The 23491-nt window shown below is 33.5% G+C and overlaps 1 protein-coding gene across 2 annotated transcripts in view; it reads right to left on the reverse strand.

Moving 5' to 3' along the window:
- Nucleotides 1-23491, reverse strand: part of LOC122634736 (terminal nucleotidyltransferase 5C-like) — a 63549-nt gene that overhangs the window by 27346 nt on the left and 12712 nt on the right. Inside the window, exon 1 of one of the 2 annotated variants that reach the window (XM_043823973.1) lies at nucleotides 4545-5187. The exons of the other annotated variant lie outside the window; for it this stretch is intronic. The gene's annotated coding sequence lies outside the window, so the exon portion shown is untranslated. Of the gene's footprint in view, nucleotides 1-4544; nucleotides 5188-23491 lie in introns of those variants that run through there. 2 annotated transcript variants of the gene reach the window in all.

The raw sequence follows: 23491 nt of genomic DNA on the forward strand, positions 1-23491 counted from the left end.
GGGTGATTAAGCTCGGTAAATCAAATAAAGCAAATCATAAATTGCATAACCATGTATGAATGATAAACTTGTTCGAAAAAAAGAGGAAGAAAAAGAAAGAAAAATGAGAGAAAGAGGGAGAGAGAGAAAGAGAGAGGAAAAGAATGAGAAAAGAAAAAGAAACGTAAATATTTCCTGGAAAAATAAGAAGATGAAAAAAGATAAGAAAAAAAAAAAAAAGAAAGAAAGAAAGAAATTATGCAACTCTGTTAGGAACGTGCAATTATTATTTAATCTTGTGGTATGAAAGTATGATAATATTTTTCGAACGTTTGAAAGCAACAATGATATACATGCGATAGGATTCCTTTATAATTATACCTATAGATTTTCAACATATCCCTAGAAAAATATCTTACAATATGTAGTAACTCCCGCGAGACACTATCGTAGTACGATAAAAAGATTCCATTAATCGTTTTTGCTCACGTGACGATTATCTCCCCCCCCCCTCTCTCTCTCTTTCTCTCTTTCTCTTACTCGTTATCGGTCATCTCTGACAAGATTATTGTAATCTATCGTACGATTACGTAATCAAGTAAACTTAGATTATTCTCGAGATTGCGTAATTTCTATGAAAAATAATAATGATAAAAGAAAAAAAAGAAAAGGAAAGAAAAACGAATATATATATATATATATATACATATGTATATATATATATAAAAAAAAAAGAGTACTTCACATTATATTACTGCATCGACTCGTTACAATATAATCATCTTGTAATCTTCCCTAAAGATCGCATGAATTTATTATACGCTGATCCGCTGATACGCTTCGCCATCTTAAATTTCAAGCTAATCAAGTGACCGTCATTGTGATAATGTTAATCCTTTCTTAATCTTTTTTTTTTTCTCTCTTAAATTCAAATATACACATTGATATACATTCGTATATTATATAAATATATATATATATCATAAATTAATTGTTTCATTATATATATATATATTAATTTATTAGAAAATATGTATGTATATGTGTGTGTGTACATATGTATATTAATATAACAAATTTATACATATATATAAAAAATATGGAGGTTATCATAGAGTCCATTGCAAGTGCTTTGAAACGAGAATAATATTATTAGACACATCTGGTCATCCGGCATTCAACACAGACTTAGGATCGGCCATTAATCTTTTCCTCTTAGAAGAGAGAAATAAAGAAAGAAAGAGAGAAAGAGAGAGGCCACGTAGCGCGTGCTAGATTTTATCTCGAGTCGACTTCCCCGTTCGCGATCTCCATTTCGAAATGAAGTTGTCTTGAAGAATGAGAGAGAACGACGATATAAGCTAATATGAAACATTCATGAAAATTTCGTATCGAACGAAAACGTTTTTATCGATTATATCGTCTTTGCAATAAATTTACTAATCGATTTTTGCTCTTGTGTTGTACGAAACGAGTTAAATGTTCTTATAGTCATAAAAGCATGTATATGTATGTACGTACATAAGTTTGTACGTTCGGTAAATAAAAACTAAATTCGCATTATTAAAATACGTATCACGGGTAGCTCGGGTATTTAACTATCGTCATCCTGATGAAGTCATCGTGACTATATAAAAATAATAAAGTAGACAGATGTGAAGCACTGCGAGAAAGAGAGAGAGAGAGAGAGAGAGAGAGAGAAAGAGTAAGAAAGAGAGAGAATAAATACGATAGCTTTGAAGAAGCGAGATCTCGAACGAATCGTTTCAAACACATTTATGGTAGTTGCATATTCACGTATGTATATACATATTATGCATTTATCTATGTATGTATGTATGTATGTATTATGCATATGTGGGTATATATGTATATATATCATATCATATATATGTATGTATGTATGTATGTATACGTGTATGTGCATAAGCGTTGGACAATGCTATACGATTTTATGAACGGAACGATCGTTAAATGACAGACATCGTTTATTCGACATAGCACGAATCCATTGGTTATTCTTCGAAAAATATCAGGCGTACAATGATGATTGCGTTGAAGTTCGGTTAAAATACAAGCGACAAAATTCACGCTTTGTTTCTTTTGTTACGGCTGAACTCTTTCTCATAATATACGTATTATACATATTTCAACGTTACGTAATAATTCCAACGCAGAAGCTTGTCAGGAATGTGAAATGAACGTGAAAAAAAAAAAATGAAAGAAAAAACCGGGGAAGGCCGTACCCAAATGTGTTTTTATCCTACCGAACCAAAAAAAAAAAAAAAAAAAAAAAGAAAGAAAGAAAAAGAAAAAGAAAAAATAAACAAAAAGAAAGACAGAGAAAAAAGAGTTTGACATGAAACGAAAACAAAAGAAAAAAATTGGCAAATAACGTTACGTATGAATACGTAAAAAATTATTTTTTCCTCCTTTTTCTTTCCCTTCTTTCTTTTTCTTCTTTTGAAAATCAGAAAACGAGAATTATTTGATACATGAATAATATATAAGTTTAGAATAGTATTACAGAGAGACAGATAATAACGAATAAGAAAGAATTGCTTTCGTAACTTCCTAACGAATGATAATTAACGAAAACAAAAAAGAAAAGGAAAAAGAAAATGAGGAAAATAAAGAAAAGAACAAAAGTACAAAAAAGAAAAGAGAAATATAACGATCAAAGAATATTTCAAAAGCAATACGATAAAAAGATTTAAAGAGAAAATAAGACGAAGAAAAGGAACGAATTTTAGGTTATGCCAGGATATGAGATTTAAAAAAAAAATGAAAGACGATTTAGAAAAAGGAAAAAAAAAAAAAACAAGAAAAAGCGATGGAGAATAAGATGGTGCAGCCACCTGTTAATCGAAAGAGAAACGTTTGGATGGGTATAAGATACTACAGGAAAAAGGGGATGATCTAGATCGATATTAAGAGAATCTCGAAAAATCTATGTATCAGTGAGAAACAAAGGGATGGTGGGAGGGACAAAGAAAGATATAAGAAGGGAACGAAGGTCGTAGAGAGATCGATAAACTCTTCGAAATCGATAAGAAAAAAAGATATCGCGATTCGAATTTGTATAAAGATATCGCGAAACGTGCTAGCACATATTTGAAAATGCCTTATTCTTTCAAGTCGTCGGACTATGACGTAGATTACGTAATTTCTTACGAAACACGAGGATTCCGCGAACGAGAGCACGCGAGCATTAATACGACAGTCTCTCTCTCTCTCTATCTCTCTCTTTCTATCTATCCATCTATCTACCTATCTCTCTCTTTCTCTGTTGTTTGTCGACGAATACGTTCTATATAGCTAAGAATCTCTACGTGGTAAACAAAATTTTGTAGCAAGAAGCGATCTACGTGGTCCATATATATATATGTGTGTGTGTATATATATATACTACGGTCCTCTCTCTCTCTCTCTCTCTCTCTCTCTCTCTCTCTCTCTCTCTCTCTCTCTCTCTACCCACCCCTCCCCTTCACCCTCCTCCACTTTCTCTCTTGTTTGTCCGATATACCGTACTTAAGAATTCCTCTTCACTGCGTGTATTTGTGTACGATAGTAAACAAAATTTTGAAACAAGATACGTACTACGTTAATCCAGTCGTAAAAACAAAGTCGCATACGTCGTAGATTTTGCAAAATGCGTTCAATAGTTTCTATCTAAAAATATGTCGCTACTAATTTATATACGTACACGTGTATGTATATATATATATATATATATATATATATATATATATATATATGACGAGAAAAAAGATGTGGTAACTAACCTATTTCTAATTACAGAAAAAATAAACGATACGATAGCTATCGTATATTTCTTTTTAATTTAAAAAAAGGAAGAAGAAATATTGATTCTTAATTCTCTTTATCATTTACATTAATTTCCTTTTCTTTTTTTTTTTGTTCTTTTTTTTTTTCAATATCAAAAATGAAATAAACGAATAACGCGAGACGATAAAGGTTATGTACGATCTTTCGGATTCGGCGCTTCTAATGCGACATGCGCGCAAACGCGCGAGCACCGGCTTCTCCAGATCTTTCTAGAAGGTTGTGTCGTCGTACGACGCTTCTAAACACGCAACACGCCACACACACACACACACACACGTCAAAAGTATATATAATATATATATATATATATATATATATATAAAATGACGAGTCGAGCTTTGTTTCAATTATCAAAATCGTTCTCTAAATCTATATACCGAGAGATCTCTCGTAGTTGAAAACGGCGTAGTACGTTTCGAGAGGAGGGGGAAGAGGGTCACAAATTTTCTTTTCTTTTTTTTTTTTCTTAAACACCTAGTATACGAAGAGACTACTATCTTGTGACCGTCTTTGGACCGTTCAAGGACATACAAGATAGAGATAGTAATAGTAAGAAAAACAGAAAATAAGACTAATAAGAACGAACGAACGAACGAACGAACGAACGAACGAACGAACGAACGAACGAACGTATGTACGACGACGACGATGACGACGACGACGACGACGACGATGATGATGATGATGATGATGATGGTGACAACGAATTTACTTACATCTAGTTCGAGCTTCTTCCGTCCTCTTGGTCGGGAAACCGCAGGCCAAAGAAACGTAGAAGAAGGAAAAAAACGAAGAAGAAGAAATAACAAACGGCACGTTCGTTTCTAATGGTCGTCTCTTTGTTCTTCTCGAATATCCAAACGACGACGACGACACGACGACGACGATGATGATGATGATAACGATTTTCTTAACTTTTACTTTTTCTTTCTCTCTCTCTCTCTCTCTCTCTCTCTCTCTCTTTCTTCTCTTTTTATTTTTGGCGCCAATTTGCCGGCGGTTCGCTCGATCCGGTTCCACTTGTTCCGCCTTCACCTTCACCTCCACCAACTCCTTCTCCTTCTCCTTCTTCTTCTTCTTCTTCTTCTCCTCCTTCTCCTCCTTTTGCTCCTACTACTTCTTCTACTTCCTCCTCTTTAATATAATATAACGTGTATTCTTCGTTCTATCTTTCACTTTCGAGAATTACCGCGTGAAGAAATACGAAGCAACAGGATCGCGGATTGAACGCGTTGTTCCTCTTCGTTCCTGTCCTTCCAAAATTCTCGACAGTCTTCGATTGTTTCTTATAACGGATAATGTTAATATTGTTCGGGATGATACGTATTTACAAAAAAAAAAAAAAACGGAACGAAATTAATAAATAAATAAATAAATATAAAAAAAAAATAATTCAAAGAAACGAACGAACAAAATTACGAGGAAACGAATCGAACGAAACGCGGAATGGAACTCGCGAAATATATATATATATATATGTATGTGTGTCTGTGTGTGTGTATATATATATATATATATACTGCCGGGATGATATTTTCGGCAGATATAAAACGGTCGTTGTTTGTTGTTGTTGTTGTTGTTGTTGCTGCTGTTACTGCTGCTCGAGGATCAAAGAGATCGACGAAAATGAAGGAAAAACGACGCGAACGAAAATCTCGGCCGTTGTTACGCGGCTAAGGAGAGGGGGAGGCAGCACGCTCCTTTCGAGTCGTTAAAAGATCGTGCTTTAGATAGAATCCGATAATAATTTGTTATATTTCAACTATTTGTCGCGATATCGAAATAACTTTAGTTTCCGGGGGAAATCGGGGCGGATGGGGTTGGATGGGGTAAAAAAAAGCGTGCAACGCACAAAAGAGGTCTGCGTCGACGCGAACCCCAAATAACCGGCGCGGCGAACAAACTGACACTGACAACTGCTCTCTCGTTACTCGACCGCGCACGCATTCGTTACCATCCCCACTCCTCGGCCCTTCTCTTAAACATACATACTCCCCACCGTGACGCGATCGGATCGTCACGAAGAGAACCGAACTCGGCCGAAGCTTTCTCCGTTCGTTCCTTCGACTATTTCCCTCTCTCTCTCTCTCTTTCTCTTTCTCTTACACACACTCTCCCTCTCACATTCGTTCTCTCTCTCTCTCTCTCTTTCTTTCTTTCTTTCTTTCTTTCTTTCTTTCTTTCTTTCTTTCTTTCTTTCTTTCTCGCTCGCTCACTCTCTCTTTCTACTTACGAATTTAACTGCTATTCCTATGCTCGCGTACGTACCATGATAATTTCGTTATTCCAAATAAATTCGAATGTTGCCGAGCGCGCGCATTCGCCATTCGAATATTTCTGTTGTCTCTATTGTCTATTTATATATACGTATATATAAACGAGGAATACGAAATAATAAAATATATGTATTTTAAAATATATGTAATATATATATTTGTTTCTTTATATCTTACGAAATAATACTTTTCATTGTACGATATCAATTTTAAAGTTGATTGTAAGTATCATATCCATATAACGTACATAAGTTACGCCATATACATGTACGATAAGAAAGGTTCCATGTTAAAAATCGTACTGTGAACGGATAAGGTAGTAGTCTAAAATACATTTTTTATCACGAACAGACAGACAGACGGACGGACGGACGGACGGACGGACAGAGAGAGAGAGAGAGAGAGAAAGAGAGAAGGCAGAGTAATCGACAGGCCTTGAAGAAAAGAGATTAGAGGAAGCTAGGAACGTTTAGATCGATATACAGATATACCATGCTCGAACGTAAATATAATACGCACGTATAAAAGAAACTAGCCTTAAGCTAATATGTGAATCCTGTTTATGACGATGCTACTTACTTAAACGTCCTCGTATTCTCGTTCGAGAGAAAATCATTCCAATATCGAGTTACGTATCATCATCAAAAACGATTTCTTCTTTTCCTTTCTTTTCTTTTCTTTTCTTTTCTTTTTTTTTTTCTTACTTTTCTTTTCTTTCTTGTCCGGTATATAAAAGCGACAAATTTATTGGATAAACGATATATGATCAAATATATAAATCCAAACGAATATCCGAAGAAAATATTATTACTTGAGAAAATTGTTCGATCGATTTCTCGACAATGTCGAGACAGTTCACCGATGTTTTATTCTACTGCCCTATCGAACTATTCTTCCTCTCTTTCTCTCTCTCTCTATCTATCTATCTATCTATTTATTTATCTATCTGTTTCTCTTTGTCTCTTTCTATCGTATGGTGACCCTATACATACATATCTAACGAACTCTCGAATGCAATCCTAAAGAAGTACTATATATGTGAGAGAAATAAAGACAGAAAGTATATATGTAAATGTGTGTGTGTGTGTGTAAGAGAGAGAGAGAGAGATGGAGAGAGAAAAAGAGTAAATTGACTCTCACTGCTGGTGTTTCGTTTTTTCGATGACTCATCGTCGAGACTCTCGCGTAAGTAGTTACTTACGTTGACGAACTATTCCGCACGGAGACTCTTATTTACATTGACTAAATTATTATGTAGAGACTCACAGATTGACTAACTTATGTATTTATTATTCACGAATTTTATCTACATTTCATTAATAATTATCTTTTCTTCATGAAATCGAATAATCGATCAACATACATACATACATACATATATACGTACATACGTACGTACATACGTAAGTACATACGTAAGTACGTATAACACACACATTCCTATGCTCTCTCTTCCTCTTTTTTTTTTCTTTGTATGTGTGTGTGTGTGTGTACGGTATGTTTAAGGCTTCTCTTCGTTTCTAGAAGCACGCAGAAAAACTATAGATGAGCATCTATATAACTACGAAGAAGAAGTCGATGAAGTTAAGCGTTCTCTCACGATCCCTTCGAAGGTTTTTTTTCCTTTCTCTTTCTCTCTCTCTCTCTCTCGCTCTCTTTTTCTTTCTCTCTCTTTCTCCCTATCCTCTATTTTCTTCTTCATCCATGGACAAACAAAGTTTCGAAAAGTTGCTAACCTAGTTTTCACCGTAGAATTTCCGCATTTTCATGTCGTTGTTGCACATCCCTATACTTTATATATCTATATAACATGTACGTATACTCTTGTTACATTATAAACGTTTGTATCTATCTATGTACCTACAGGTATATATATATACACATCATACGTATGTATATACATACCATGTACATATATACCCATATCTCTATTCGTTCGTAGCTTCTTATCGTACTAAAGTCGATGATAAAATATATGTAATCGAGAATAATAGACAACATAATTATTATGGAACTCCATGATAACGTTAATAATAATAATAATAATGATGATGATCATGATGATGATGATGATGATGATGATGATGATACAACGATGTCGTAACTTTCCATCTTTCTTTGTGAACGCATTATAAGCCGCACGCCTGCGGCTCGACAGTTTTGATAATTTCTTTTTATTTTCTTTTTCCTTTCTTATCCGTTTCCTTTCTTATCCGAATTAATAAAATATATATATTAATGAATGAAAGTTATAAATGATTCTTCGAAACTTTGCCGACGAAACGCATAGATGTGCTTAATATTTCTTTTTTGCTTTTTTACTTTGATTTTTTTTTTTTTTTTTAAATATCTTCGGATTAAACTTTCTCACGTTACAAGCATGGCGATAACAATAACCGCATGATATTTCGACGATAAGGTCGATATGCTGACGTAGACAGATATAAATCGATACACAGCTGAAATCTTATCGAAAACAGAAGAGAGCTCTAATGAAAAGTTATTGACAAAGTCGAATCGTCGCGTTCACAATTTCATTATTATATTCGATATTTTATATATATATATATGTATGTATGTATGTATGTATGTATGTATGTATTTATTTCGTTTACGTGTTTTCTTGGAAAGAGATGAAAAATAAAAAAGAAAGATAAAAAGGAAAGAAAAAAGAATCATATGTACGCTCGTTCATACTTATAAAATGTAATCGCGTCTCGTCCAGGTTGTTAAATGAATTTTCGAAAGAGTCGCCTACGATACTCATCACTTGAAAAGCCAATCAAGAGATCTTTCGAACTTACTTTTACTCTTACAAGAGTTTCCCAATTTGATTTATTCAAGTTAGAAAGGGGGAAAGAAAAAAAAAAAGAGAGAAAGAGAGAGAGAGAGAGAGAGAAACGTTTGCGAGTAGACGGTACATTTCATAAATATCTAATCGCTAATACCGTAATAAAAAGTCCACTGCAAATAATAATCGAGTTTGGCCAACGATAACCTTTCGTCGCCTTGATCCGTACGACGAGATTGGTCCTCCGCAACTTTCGAAAAATCTTTCCAGCTTTTTTCTTCTTTTTTTTTTTTTTTTTTTTACTTCAAACAAATATCTCTCTTAGCGATTCAAACGTGTCGTTGTCGAAGAATATCGAACCATCGAAAGCATGCATACGTCGAGTAACAGTCGACGAAGTGCATGTCGAGTAGCGCTCGACAAAATAGTGCATGTCGAGTGTGACTCGACATAGGTGTATGTAGCGAAACGTACGACGAAGCGCATTGACGAACTTAGTTATTATTTCGTATAAAAGACGACAAATATCTACATGATTCATAAAAATCGTCGTACGATCGATTTCATTTTATCGCGAAGAAATATTATTAGTTTTCATTGAACGAAGAAAGTTAAATGATACGGTGAAACGAGATGCCGAGTTTTTTCGATGATCTCGTCCAAAGGCGAGACGAACTATCAAAGAAGAAGAAGAAGAAGAAGAAGAAAAAGAAGAAACAAACTGACAATGCAATAAGTGTTAAGAGAGAAAGAGGGAGATGTTGAGGGAGAGGGTGCGAGAGGGGAGGGAAGAGTGAGAGGTGAAGTCGATGTTGTCGCGCTCGACCAGCGGCGTGAAGAGAAGTGAAGGTGTACCACGTGATGTAACGCGTGCAATCACGATTCGAGCGCCTTCTTGAGTGAGCAAGACAGAAAGTTAGCAAGATAGAGAGTGAGAGAGAAAGAGAGAGAGAGTGTGTGTGTGTGTGTGAGAGAGAGAGAGAGAGTTAGCACTGCTACTCGTGGGATCGAGAAGTTCGCGCGCTTGCGCTCGCTCTCTGTCCTAACAGCCGACCGTCAAGGACGTTCACCAAGAGTGCCGCGAACGAGCCCTGGCCGTTCTCGAAAGAAAGAGATAGTGAGTGAGTGAGCGATCGAGTAAGAGAGAGAGAGAGAGAGAGAGAGAGAGAGATATAGATAGAAATAGAAATAGAAATAGGAGGGAGAGGGAGAGAGAGAGAGAGAGAGAGAGAGAGAGAGAGAGAGAAAGTAAGCTTTCCGTCTACCCGCGAACCAACGAATTCGAGTCGATTCTCCGTTCGACTCTCGATCCGGCCTCGATCGGCCTTGGACGTATACATATATACCGTTCCAACTCGTATACGCGCGCGCTCGGCCGAACGAGCTGCTAACAGATTGGAGAGCAAGATCAATCGATCAGCATTTCTTTTTTATTTTTATTTTTCCATTGATTATACGTCGATTACGTTTATTATTTCTTCCTTACTCTTACTCTCTCTCTCTCTCTCTCTCTTTCTTTTTTTCTTTCTCCATTTCTTCTCATTTTCATTACATTGCGATATATTCTAATAAGATCGTCGTCTACAAAATACATAATGTACGCATTACGAGAAGTTGGTAAAATGAATGATATTATATAGATAATTTCATTGTCATATGTTTTCTCTTTTTGTTGCTTGACTTTCCTCCATTTCATTCGATATTATTATTATCCTTTAAGCATCGATAGCAATTTAGAATTATCTACGATTATCTATTTCCTCTCATTATCTTACCTTACTATTAAATTAATGATAATAAAGCTATGTTAGATTTCGATCGAGTTCTCCCCCTTGACGACGACGACGATGATGACGACGACGACGACGACGACGACGATGAAGACGACGACGTGTAATTTCTTCAAATCTCACGAACACCGTAATCGTAGTCGGCTTAAATAGAATCGTAGTAGCTAGTTTGCCACTCTCAGCCCACTTTTACTTCGTTAGAAAAGTCTGGCCCGTATTATCAAGGCCATCGGGTTATCGATCAAAGCCGCGAGCAAGTCTCTAATAATACGAAAAACCGATCCCTTTCATCGAGCTCAATCGTTGAAAACTGAAACCTGCCTAACCTTAACTTCGAATTGCGCACGCGTGAGCTATGATAGGAATGTGTTTTTATTGGGCAATAATTAATTCAATTAATATCACGGTTAATTACTTCATTATTACTTGGATTATTCGTTAACAAAAATCGTTTCGATAAAACGCATATCGAGCAACGGTCGACGAAGTGCATGTCGAGTAACGGTCGACATAGTGCATGTCGAGTCTCACTCGACAAAGTACATGTCGAGTAACGGTCGACAAAGTGCATGTCGAGTCTCACTCGACATAGTGCATGTCGAGTAACGGTCGACATAGTGCATGTCGAGTAACGGTCGACAAAATGCATATCGAGTATAATCGGAGAAAAACGTCAATCAACGAAATAGTTTTAGAAGACTTGGAACGCGAATAATAATGATTAATTAATAAGGAATCGTACGATCGAAGAGACGAGTCATCGTGACATACGGGCTACGTTATACGTGGAAAAACGAATCAGACGCATTTGCATTGACTGTCTTCTTATCCCTGAGTGACGTTACGCAAAAGGATATTAATTAAATGAGATAAACCGCAGGCAGTGGTGATCATAGAGACGTCGGTAAGAAAAAATAATTTAATTTCACGTTAGTAGTAGTTGCATCCATGACGCAATAACGTTTTGTAAAGATTACCAAGCTCGTTCTTCTCCCTCGAGATATTTTCGTTTTTTATTTACTTTTTTTTTTTATTATTTTCTTTTTTAACGTCTCTTCAATATCTCTAAATTTTATCATTCGATTATCATTATATATATATATATATATATATATATTTTTGCTTTGTAGCAAAAAAGAATTACTTAGAACGATATAAATGATGCATTTCTTTTCTCTCTCTCTCTCTCTCTCTCTCTCTCTCTCTCTCTATATATATATATATATATATATATATATATATATATATATCTTTACCGCACGGCGGGAGTTCTTTCGAGCTGGACCGTTCGTTTCGTTTACGCGACGCTTTTTGTCGTGCGAACGCGAAGAACGTCTATTCTATCCCGATCCGGATTAGACGTTTGTAACGCTTCTGAACGCTTGAGGAAAAAAGTTTTGCATAATGTATAACGCTCTCGTTGTAAAGCGGTACCGCGACGGAAAACGTACTTACGTACATACATAGATAGATACATAGGCTTACCTAAGTACATACGTATGTACGTAGGTACGAGTGCTGCCAACAAAATCAATGACCCGTACCGAAGCTCGATACGACATTTTCTATAGCGATGCGAGAACGAGCAAACCACCTTCTTCTTCTTCTTCTTCTTCTTCTTCTTCTTCTTCTTCTCCTCTTCCTCCTTCACCTCGTTCTTCTTCTTCACTGGTTTCTTTCTAATTTCAACTTTTACGCGAAGAAAAACAAATTTCGTATTTTCACACAATTCATTCGCTCGATTGAATCGAAACTCGTACATGAAATCGATTGAAATTACGTATTACGCGTATCGATAAAAAGTTGGAATAATATCGTTCGAATTATAGATATTAATCGTTTTGACTTATCATCGAAAAAAAATAAATATAAAAAAAAAAGAAAAAGAAAAAGAGAAAAGAAACTTTGTCGAACACCCCCGACCGTAATACATATACTACTAGTTTCTACCTCTATAAAATTATAATACAAATTGAATCGCAAAGTCGTTCGACGAGAATCGGACACCTACCTGAGAGGCTCCTTTCGATTAAACTCGACGACATTTTTGCGATAAGTCGAACTCGCATAATTGCTATACCCACGAGTCGTTTCGCGGTAGCACTCGCCCAACGATTACGTAATCCTTGAATAATTATGATAAAAACCAGAGGTCTCAAGGCGGTGAACGCGTTCGCGAAAGAAAGTAGAGATATATATGTATCTTTATATGTATATACACGTATGTATATACGTTTACGGATGACCCGAATGAAATCATTTAGCGGGTTAGAGTGATATTTTCGATATTTTCGTTTAGAAACATAATAACGAATTGAGAAAAAGGAAAGAAGAAAGACTCGATTTAAGTATTACAAAAAAAAAAAAAAAAAGAAAAAAAAATTAAATCCAAAGAAAAAAAACCAGACCGATTTAAATAATCGATATATATATATATATATATATATGTTTAATAAATATATATAATAAATTTTATCTATTATATATGTATAATAAATTTTTCTTCGAATAGTCCTTAATGTTAGATCGTAAAAGCGATTCGATCGTAGTATAGTTATATTCGCATGATATGTCGCGACGGATAGCCTCCTTCATCCCTTATAATCTTCTCGCATTTGTAATCCGATCACGATCAACACATTTAAACTTGATATTTATTTTCTCCCCTTGTCTCTCTCTCTCTCTCTCTCTCTCTTTTTTTTTTTTTTTTTTTTTTAATGAAAGAAAATCATCGAAGAAGTCCCCTTGATAATAAGACGACGACCGATAAATAAATCGGTCGTCTTTAACATTTCTACCACAAGTTCGAACGTTAACATCGAAATGAGATGCACGTCGCGATATTTAGCGAAGAGTTTAGTGACTTCTATTCGATAAATCGTTCGAAAATTAGCGTATCGTCGTCGTCGTCGTCGTCGTCGTCGTCGTCGTCGTTCTCCCCACCATTCCTACCGAATAATTAAAATTTATATACACAATCGCGACTCATAAAATCGTTTATTTATAGATATTGTGATAGGTTACTCTCGAACTCGAAAAGCTACGATTACGAAATTGCCCGAAGAGAAAATTATCGAAATGCAGAGAACGCGGATGATATTGCGAGAGCGAGAGCCAAGATGTTTAACGTAACAATGTGTAATTGGCAAATATATCTATACAAAGATACATACATATATTCCAATGTACATATATATATATATATATATACATATGCACACACACACACAATTTTCCTATTATGCCGGCCGGCGTCACATGCGATGAATCAACTCGCAATGAATTTTGAACGTCGCCCAACAAATTACAAAGTACTATTATTTATCGTCTTCATTTTTTCGTAGAGCTTGCGTGATCGATCATCACGCGCATTCATTCTTCTTTCTCTCTCACTCACTTTGTCATATCTATAACATTCTATTTCCATCGAATAAAATTTCAATCTTAAATAAATCTAATCGTTAGATCGTACCAAAAATGTAGATCGATTTAATTGAAAGTAGATATAGAAAGCCCTTCGTCGTTACGAGTATGTTAAAACTATTTACTAAAGAACGTGTACACATATGCATGTATACGAACACACACACACACAAATCTATCTATAGATATGTACATGCATACGATACGAAAGCGATAACTCGACTAGTAACGAGAAGTGTAGAGGGAAAAATTGGTTTTCCTGTCACTCGCGGTTCTGTTCGCGATTGCTCGCTGCTATTTCGCGACCTTCCACTCTTCGAAACTGGTGAAAAGCTAGGCTCAAGACTTTTGCATCCAGGATCAGGGTGTGGTAGGTAGGTAACGCACAAGGTTGACTACATTCACGCTCTCTGATGGCGCCATTATCTACCTGCTCGTACGTAAGTACCTTACGACGACGACGAACAAACGAACGTACGTACGAACGTACAAACGAATCGTCGTGGGGGGATAATCTATCGACTTCTAAAAAAATTCTACTTGTTTCTCCAACCTATGCAATATATACCGACAATATTTCTCTATACTTTTCCTTTTTTTTTTTTTTTTAATTTTTCTTCTAATTCTATTACGTAACTCTATTCAACCATTTACGGTACACAAGAGATTCTTTTTTCTTTCTTTCTTTCTTTCTTTCTTTCTTTCTTTTTTTCTTTCTTCTTATCTCTCTTTACTTTTTCTTTCTTTCTTTTGCTTTTTTTTTTTTTTTTCTTGAAAGAAGAGTTAAAAGAGAAGCGAGCCGCGATAGTTTTACGACCTTGCCTTACTGGCCATGGAATCGATAAGGATTCTTAAATAATAAAATTGTAACATTTCAAGTTTATTACAGCATGTATTGCTGCCAGCTGTTATGCCAGTGAAAAGATCAATGTTTGATGAATCATTTGATACGCGTTAAAGGAAGATAGATTCAATCCCTTTCTAATCTCTTATTCAGAATGGTCGCAACGAAAAGACAAAGGAAAAGAGAAACGTAGAAATAAATAAATTGAAAGAACGAACGAACGGAAAGGAAAGGAAAGGAAAGGAAAGGAAAGGAAGAAGAAAGAAAAACAAAAGCAAAAAACAGAAATAAAAGAAAAAAGAAAGAAAAGGAAAAAAGAATTTCAACACGTTTCAAGTTTTATACAACGTGAAACATAAGTTATAGCAGTTGGCAAACATTAACCTTCGCTTATGAAGAAACAATTCATTTTTTGACGAATATTAATGCATGACTTTTATAGTTACGTGCGCGCGTTATAGAGGATTAAATTAATTAAATAATGATAATAAGTCGGATATAGGATAGATTGAAAAAAAGATGTAGAAAATAAAAGGGAGAGAGAGAAAGAGAGAGAAAGAAACGTTGACGATAAACGACGTTACGTTACACTCGAAATATGTATTTGCATAGACGGTAAAATGTGCAGAGAGATAGAGAGAGAGAGAGAAAGAGACAAAGGACGGAGCGCAACTGAGATAGATAGAAAGAAAGAGAAAGAGAGAAACATGTGAAAGGTACGAAAATACCCGGGAGGTTTTAACGTCCAGTAGTCTTTTGCGGGTAAAAGCAGTCGTGGCCACTATTAAACTAGCAACTACAATCTACGAAACGCGAACGATGTTGCGATAATGTCAAGAGCAACCGGTGCGTCCGATTCCTCGCACGTGCACGGCCGCACGACGAACCTATGAGAAAGAGAAAGAGAAAGAAAAAGAGAAAGAGAGAGAGAGAGAGAGAGAGAGAGAGAGTGAAAGAGAGAGAGAGAGAGTGAAAGAGAGTGAAAAAGATTTTTTTTCTTCTCGTTCATTTTAACATTTAATATACGATCGTATTCGTTTTGAAATCGTTCCTATCTTGTAAATCTTTTTCCGATAGATCGTTCTTGAATCATTGAATGAACGAACTATGAACCATTGACGTTTCGATCAACTGATTATTACAAAAATACATTACATTTACAAAAATATATTAATCTTATGCTAATCGTGTCGGTCATTTAAATTAATTCTTGACAAGAATTAAACGACACGACAAATACTATCCAACTTGTAATCATTTTTTATTTATATATGTATACATATATACATTAAGAAAGAAAGAAAAAAAATGAAAGAAGAAAAAAGCAGATCGAACGATCATCCTTTAAAGTCAAATGTCGCCTTGGATCATCGATTTAATCGAGACACTAACTACCGCTTCCGTCTGAATTTACATTATGCATATACCCTTCCCCTTTAAAGTTCACACGTCGTTCATTGGAAATGAGAATCTTTGCTCGTTTCTAAGTATTACAAACCTATTGTGAGCCGTTAAACGGGCATCCTCAATGTGATCACTACGCTACTTCATAAATCATCATATATCGTACTTCTCGCACGTATGTAACTGTTTAAATATCATTAGGTTAATAAATATCGTTAATCACTAATTATCCTTCTGTAAATCTTAAAAGGCACGATTTTCTCTTTGAATATTATCTCGACTATTATTAATCAAATTTCTATCTCACGTAAAATATAATATAAAAAATGTACTTATATATATATATATAAATATATATATATACACGCAGGTACATAGACATATTAAATAAATAAAAGAAAAATATATATTTATGAATTTGTCAATCGCTTCGATAGTACCGATAGATCGATACGCAAACAATTTTCTAATACAAGTTTGAAATTATAAATTTTATCATTATAATTTCTCCAAAATTTCAACATCAAGATTTTTCCTTATATAGGTATACATGTATATGTATACGCACATACATACATACATATATATATATATATATATATATATATATATATTTATATGTAGAGGTATATATTCGCGAATAGACGTACATGCACGCAAATATACGTACATATATGTATCTCTGTCAACCGTCTGTTATTAACATTCACTCAACGACCATTCGCATTCCTCGCCTGAAACGGGCCGTGCCAGATTTACTTAGCCTTTTACCCGACTATTTATTTAAAATACAATATTATTAATATTAATGAATTCTTACCGCGTAAATATCGTGCCCGTAATCGTAATTGCGAAAGTTCACCGGAGCGAAGGGAAATTTATAGAACGGTCGTTAATCGGTCGTTTATATACGAGTTTTCTTTCCTTTTCTTCGTTTTTTTTTTCTTCTTCTTTTTCTTCCTATTACTACGACAAAATTGCTTCGAACAATTACGATAATACGATTACGAAAAAGAGAGGGAGCGAAAAGAAACATTTCACGAATTATATAAAAATTTGTGTTACTGACAATTTCGATTTACTTACCAAAAAAAAAAAAAAAGAAAAGAAAAAAAAATCTATGTATAATTTCTTTTCATTTTCACTTTGAAAAATTTCTATTTACTTACCAAAAAAAAAAAAAAAAAAAATGTATACATAATTTCTTCTTATTTTCACTTTGAATTAAATCGAATCAATAAAATCTATTATAACAAATTCAAAGTTTCGAATTGAATATATCAATTATTATTTATCTTTTCTTTTCTTTCTTTCTTTTTTTTTTTCGTTATCTTAAAAGATTGATAATTCAAATAAACTATAAATAATCGTAGATATAAGTACCCTTCTGTCTCTGGACGACAACAGGATCTCTTAGAAAAACTTTTTTCTTCAATTTTTTTCTTTTTCATTTCTTTCTACTTATCTTTAATTCTTTCATATTCTCTAGTACGGTAGCAATCGCGAACCTTCTTGCGATCGAGATCTAGGTCAATCGGTTGCCAAGCAACCGAACTCACTATGAGCTCTCTTCCCACGCGTCATCACTAACCAATTGCGTTATACGCGTAATGCTTGCCCATCGTTTTGTGTCTGTCTTGTGTCTTCTTTTTCTTCATCTTCGTCTTCGTCTTCGTCTTCGTCTTCGTCTTCGTCTTCATTTTCATTTTCATTTTCATTTTCGTTTTTGTCTTCTTCTTCTTCTTCATCTTCGTCTTCGTCTTCATTTTCATTTTCATTTTCGTTTCTGTCTTCTTCTTCTTCTTCTTTATCTTCGTCTTCATTTTCGTTTTTGTCTTCTTCTTCTTTTTCTACTATTTTTCTATCTATTTCCTAATTACCTCGAAAGAATTTGAAAGAATTCATACGTCATAACGATTCTAACAAAAAAAGACTGCTTGAATCGTAATATTAGAAAACGATCTCGCATGTGTAACTGAAAAATCGTTGAAAAAAAATCTACAATACATATATTATATAATTATAACATATATATGTATATCAGAAAAAAAAATGCCGAACATACAAATAAAAAATAAAAGAAAAATCCGGAAAATCACTGAATGAGACGCGTATGAATTCTATATAAAAATATATTTTATCAGAATTATTATTTATTCCTAAAGTTAATAAATATAAAAGTTACATAGCTTGACAATAATTATTCGCCTTCACTTTATATATCTATATATATATATATACACACACACACACATATATATATATATATATTCGTAGCAGCACGAAACTAATGCTATTTACCAACTACACCATGTCATTAGCCCGTCGACGAGACGGCGACGCTGATTTCATTTCGGTGTGCACACGAGCATGTCCATAGTCGAGATCAATTAACGAGACTAGAAAATGTGTTGGTAACGATGCGATGCTTCTCCGATGGAAATAGCGGTTTTAAGCGATCGATTCTCCATTTTGGATTCGTTAGTAAATGCATTTCTCTTAATATCCTTCTGTTTCAATCTATTTATGTATTATATGATGAATATGAATACGTTTAACGTCTTTTTATTCATATATATATTATATATATATATACACATAAAAATATAAAAGAAGATAAAACGTAAACGCACAATCGTAAATATTTAACGATCCATTGGGATTTGTTTTCTAATTAAATAAAATTTTTAATGATTTCTAAACAACGAGATATTAACGACGACCAAGCGAATAAAATCTATTGGTTCTTTCACAAATCCTTTCTAAAAATATATTTATCGTTGAAATAATATTTGACGGTACTATTTCGAGGAATCTAATTTAAAAAAAAAAAAAAAATTCATAAGAAATTCGTTCGAGAGAAGGTCGAGCGAAATAAAGCTCGAAGATAACTATTTTCTTTTATACGTTCAAGAGGACTCGACAAATAATGCATACTATCGTAGTTGATACATACCTACATATGGATTCACTCTATTCGAACAGTTACTATCAACACGATCGCATCATCCCAACTTGATAAAGTTCAAAGGTCGCATATACAATATCGTAGGAATATCCTTTGACATTTCTCGTTAAATCTTATACAACGTCCTGTCAAAATTGTGATAAGATTATGATAATATAGAATTTACATTCAATATTTTCACTTCGGTTATGTTTTTATTTATAAATAAATAAATTCAACTTAATTAATAATAAATCAATCTGATCGATGCCATTAACAATGTATTCGATGAATAATTAATTCGATTTAATGGGGCTGTAATATTATAATAATAATAGCAATAATAAATGTTTTAATATAATGTAATAAAAAAAAAAAAAACGAAAGAAGAAAGACAAGACAGAAAAAAAAGAAGAAATTCGTCGAACGAACACTTAATAAAATATTTCAAAAATGAGGAGACACGAAGGCGCTTGTTCGACTGTCTCGGTGATATAGATAAAGACTGATAGATATTATTTCAACGAAACTAACAGAGTTTAATTGATGATATACTGTTGGTTTGTGTGCGTGTGTGTATGTATATATATATATATTGTTTTTGTTGCTGTTGTTGTTGTTGTCGAAGCATTGACATTGGTGGGAACGTATCGTTAGAATAACCTTCTTGTTTACATCGTTTGTCTTTCACGTAGGTGTGGCCTTTGCTTTACCGAAGAAACACCAACGATATTAATCACACACATACACTTTGACAAAAACAGATACATCTACACATATATAAGACGAAGCATGTAATTCGATCTCACCTTTACTTATTTATCGTAATTCACAAAATCGAGATTTTCAAGTATGAATCATCATTAAAAAATACATTAAACGTTTACATCACAATAAATATATTTGTAAAGTTAATAGATTAGAATATTCGAAATAACGATCGAAGAATTAATAGAGTAATCAATTTCACTATGTAACAGATACGAATGTAATACTAATCTTTTTTCCTTTTTTTTTTTTTTTTTTTCCACGAGAGTAAAATAATTTTTATGATTAATAAACGATAATACACGTGTTAAAGGAATCACCGAACGGTAAAATAATATCGTAAGTAAATTCATAACGAGCTATATAAACTATCTATTTTACTTTGGTAAATGCATTTTTTGCAGAAAACAACAATGTATACATCGTCCGAGGTCTCTCTTTATGTAAATACGTGATATTCGAATAACATCTCCTATCTTTCTCTCTCTCTCTCTCTCTCTCTCTCTCTCTCTCTCTCTCTCTCTCTCTCTCTCTCTCTCTCTCTCTCTCTCTCTCTCTCTCTCTCTCTCTCTCTCTCTCTCTCTTTCTACCTCTTCTCTTCTTTTATTCTCTATTCCTGCCTTTATCCGCACGTCACGATACTATGAGGAAATGTAAAGATATTACTGCTTTATTACAGCTTATTACGATATATAGCATAATGCCATTTTAACGCGCAACATCTATGGGTCGAATAAAAACAGTCTTGCAAAATTACAAAATTTCAATAATATGTATTTATGTGTATATATGTATGTATCTACGCGTATTTAAATAAATATATACATTTTTATCGCATATATCGAGTTATCATTTTTATCAAAATTAATCGTGTAAGAAGTTAATGTTATAAAAGTGTTCATGAAACACGTGCGTATTATATAAAAAAAAAAAAAAAAGAAAAAGAAAGAAAAGAAAAGAAAAATAAAATTATATTTCGCCTTCTTCTTCATTGACATAATCCAATTATATATTATTAACAATGCTATTCTATTAGTATAGTTAATTAAAAAGTGAATTCTCCTCATTATCTTCTATTTCAATTAACGGAACGATATTATCAACTAAAAGTGAAACAGGTGTGCCGAGATTCGATATCGCGTGTCGAAAAATTAAAAGTTTACAATATAACGCGAATAGTGTGTATATATATATATATATGTGTGTGTGTACACATATATGTATGTGTATACACAGATACATATTGTTAACTAATTTCGATAACGTAGAGCACGTAAATAACCACTCGTGCTAACGCATTTCAATAAGATTGAGCACAATGTTATCGTAACGACACGTGTAATGATAATCAATGTATAATACCAAGCCAAATCATGTTTCTCGATGCAAATCGATGAATCTTTATTTTTATCGATCGTTTAGATAAGCTTTTAATTAAGACGTTTCACACTTTTAACATATAGAATTAATAATTAATTATACGCTTATGTACATAAATTATGTTACAAAAGCAGACACTAAACGATATATATGTATATGTTAGTCATGTAAGTACGCAAATGTGTACCATATAAAGAGAGAAAGAGTGGGGGAGAGAGAGAGAAAGAGAGCAGTTGAAGTCGATGCACCGGTGTAACAGCAACAAGTGTCAGGGAGAGTTAAAGGAGAAAGAAAGAGACGGAGAGAGAGAGAGAGAGAGAAAGCTTGATCTCTTATCTTTGACCTTTGCTTCTCGAACCCTTTATCTATCTATATATTTTATATATATGTATGTATGTATGTATAAAAAATAAAAAAAAAACTACTCGTGTAAATTTTTGTATGGAAAAGAAAAGTAAGATTTTCGTAAAAATTTCGTAGTAATAAAAAAACATTAAAATGAAACGACATATTTACGTATTTTACAAATGGAGATTTCTTATTAAATTAAAAATCGATGAATTTTTATTGAATACATACATGCGCGCGTATACGTAGAATAATACCTATATTATTTCCATAATATTTTCGTTACGTTTCATCGATCGTCTTATCTCTCGCGTTATCTCGATATACATATTAACCGAGATTTTCCATTCTCCATATACTTCTTACGTATATGTATGTAAATAATTAAATATGTATGTATGTATGTATATATACTATATAAAAAAAAGCCACATATTATAAGACGATTTCGTTGCAATATTGCGGTATACATTGCGAAAAAATATTTTAAAAAAGAATTCATACAGGGGAGTAATTAATCGGGATAAAAAAATAAACAAAAAAATAAAAAAGAGAGAGAGAGAGAGAGGGAGAGAGAGAGAGAATAAAAAAGGAACAAAGAAAAAAAAAGAATTTATAGAAACGATCGACGAAAGCAAATGTGATACTTCGATAAAAAAATAATAAAAATTAAGACAGCTACACAACAAAAAAAGTATCTTATCCTTATTTTATTATATTGTTTTTTGCTCTTTCCGTATGCTCTAATTTCTTCTCTTTCTTTCTTTTTTTTTTTTTACTTCCATTCTTTTCTTTTCCTTTTTTTTTTTTTTTTTTTTATTTTATTGCAATCGATCCAATCAAAGTCTCCTTTTCTCTTGACGACTAATCCAGTAGAGAAAACGAGGAGGGAATCGGATCGAGCGGTAAACAACAAAGTCGTCTGTGATTGTTTGCTCGTTTATCTGCTCGTTCTGATAAGAGCGCTCGTCGTTGACTCGTTAACTCGCCACTGACATCGTATTGCAACTAACTCGACACGATAAATACACACCTACAATCCATGCACACACACGCCTGTATTTATTTACACAGACGTTAGAATGAACATTGACTAAGGGCTTTAATGTGATTAGAAAATGAAACTTTCACTTGTACGATCTTCCTACGATGTAATTTGATTATAAATTCTCTCTTCTCAATCTTTTTTAATCTTCGTTACATAATAGTTATAATAAATTCTAAGAATTAAAAATTTCGAAGAATCCATTCATACACTTACATCGTCGAAAACATTCTTGAGATATTCTTTTTTTTTCTAATACATATATCAGTGCTCTTCTTGAATAATTGCATAAGGCAGAACAAAAATGAAAAAAGAAATAAAAAAATTGTTGACTCATATCAAAGCAATTATTTCGAAACACAAAATAATCGTTTCCTGTTTTTCTTTCTTTTTTTTCATTCTCCTTCTTTTTCCTTTTTTTTTTTTTTTTAAATATTTCCTACTTAGCAAAGAGAAGACGGAAATCACGAACGAAATATATTCTCTCCCTCTCTCCCTCTCTCTCTCTTTCTCTTTTTCTAAGCGTTAGAATATTTTATGACTGCTTATCGTTACACCGTAAGCTTGACCAAAAAAATTAAATACAAAATAAAAAACAATAGAACAATAGTTCCCTTCTTTTTTTTCCTTCTCTCTTTTTTTTTTTT

The sequence above is a fragment of the Vespula pensylvanica genome, chromosome 15 (genome assembly GCF_014466175.1).
Source record: "Vespula pensylvanica isolate Volc-1 chromosome 15, ASM1446617v1, whole genome shotgun sequence".
NCBI classification, from domain to species: Eukaryota; Metazoa; Arthropoda; class Insecta; order Hymenoptera; family Vespidae; genus Vespula; species Vespula pensylvanica.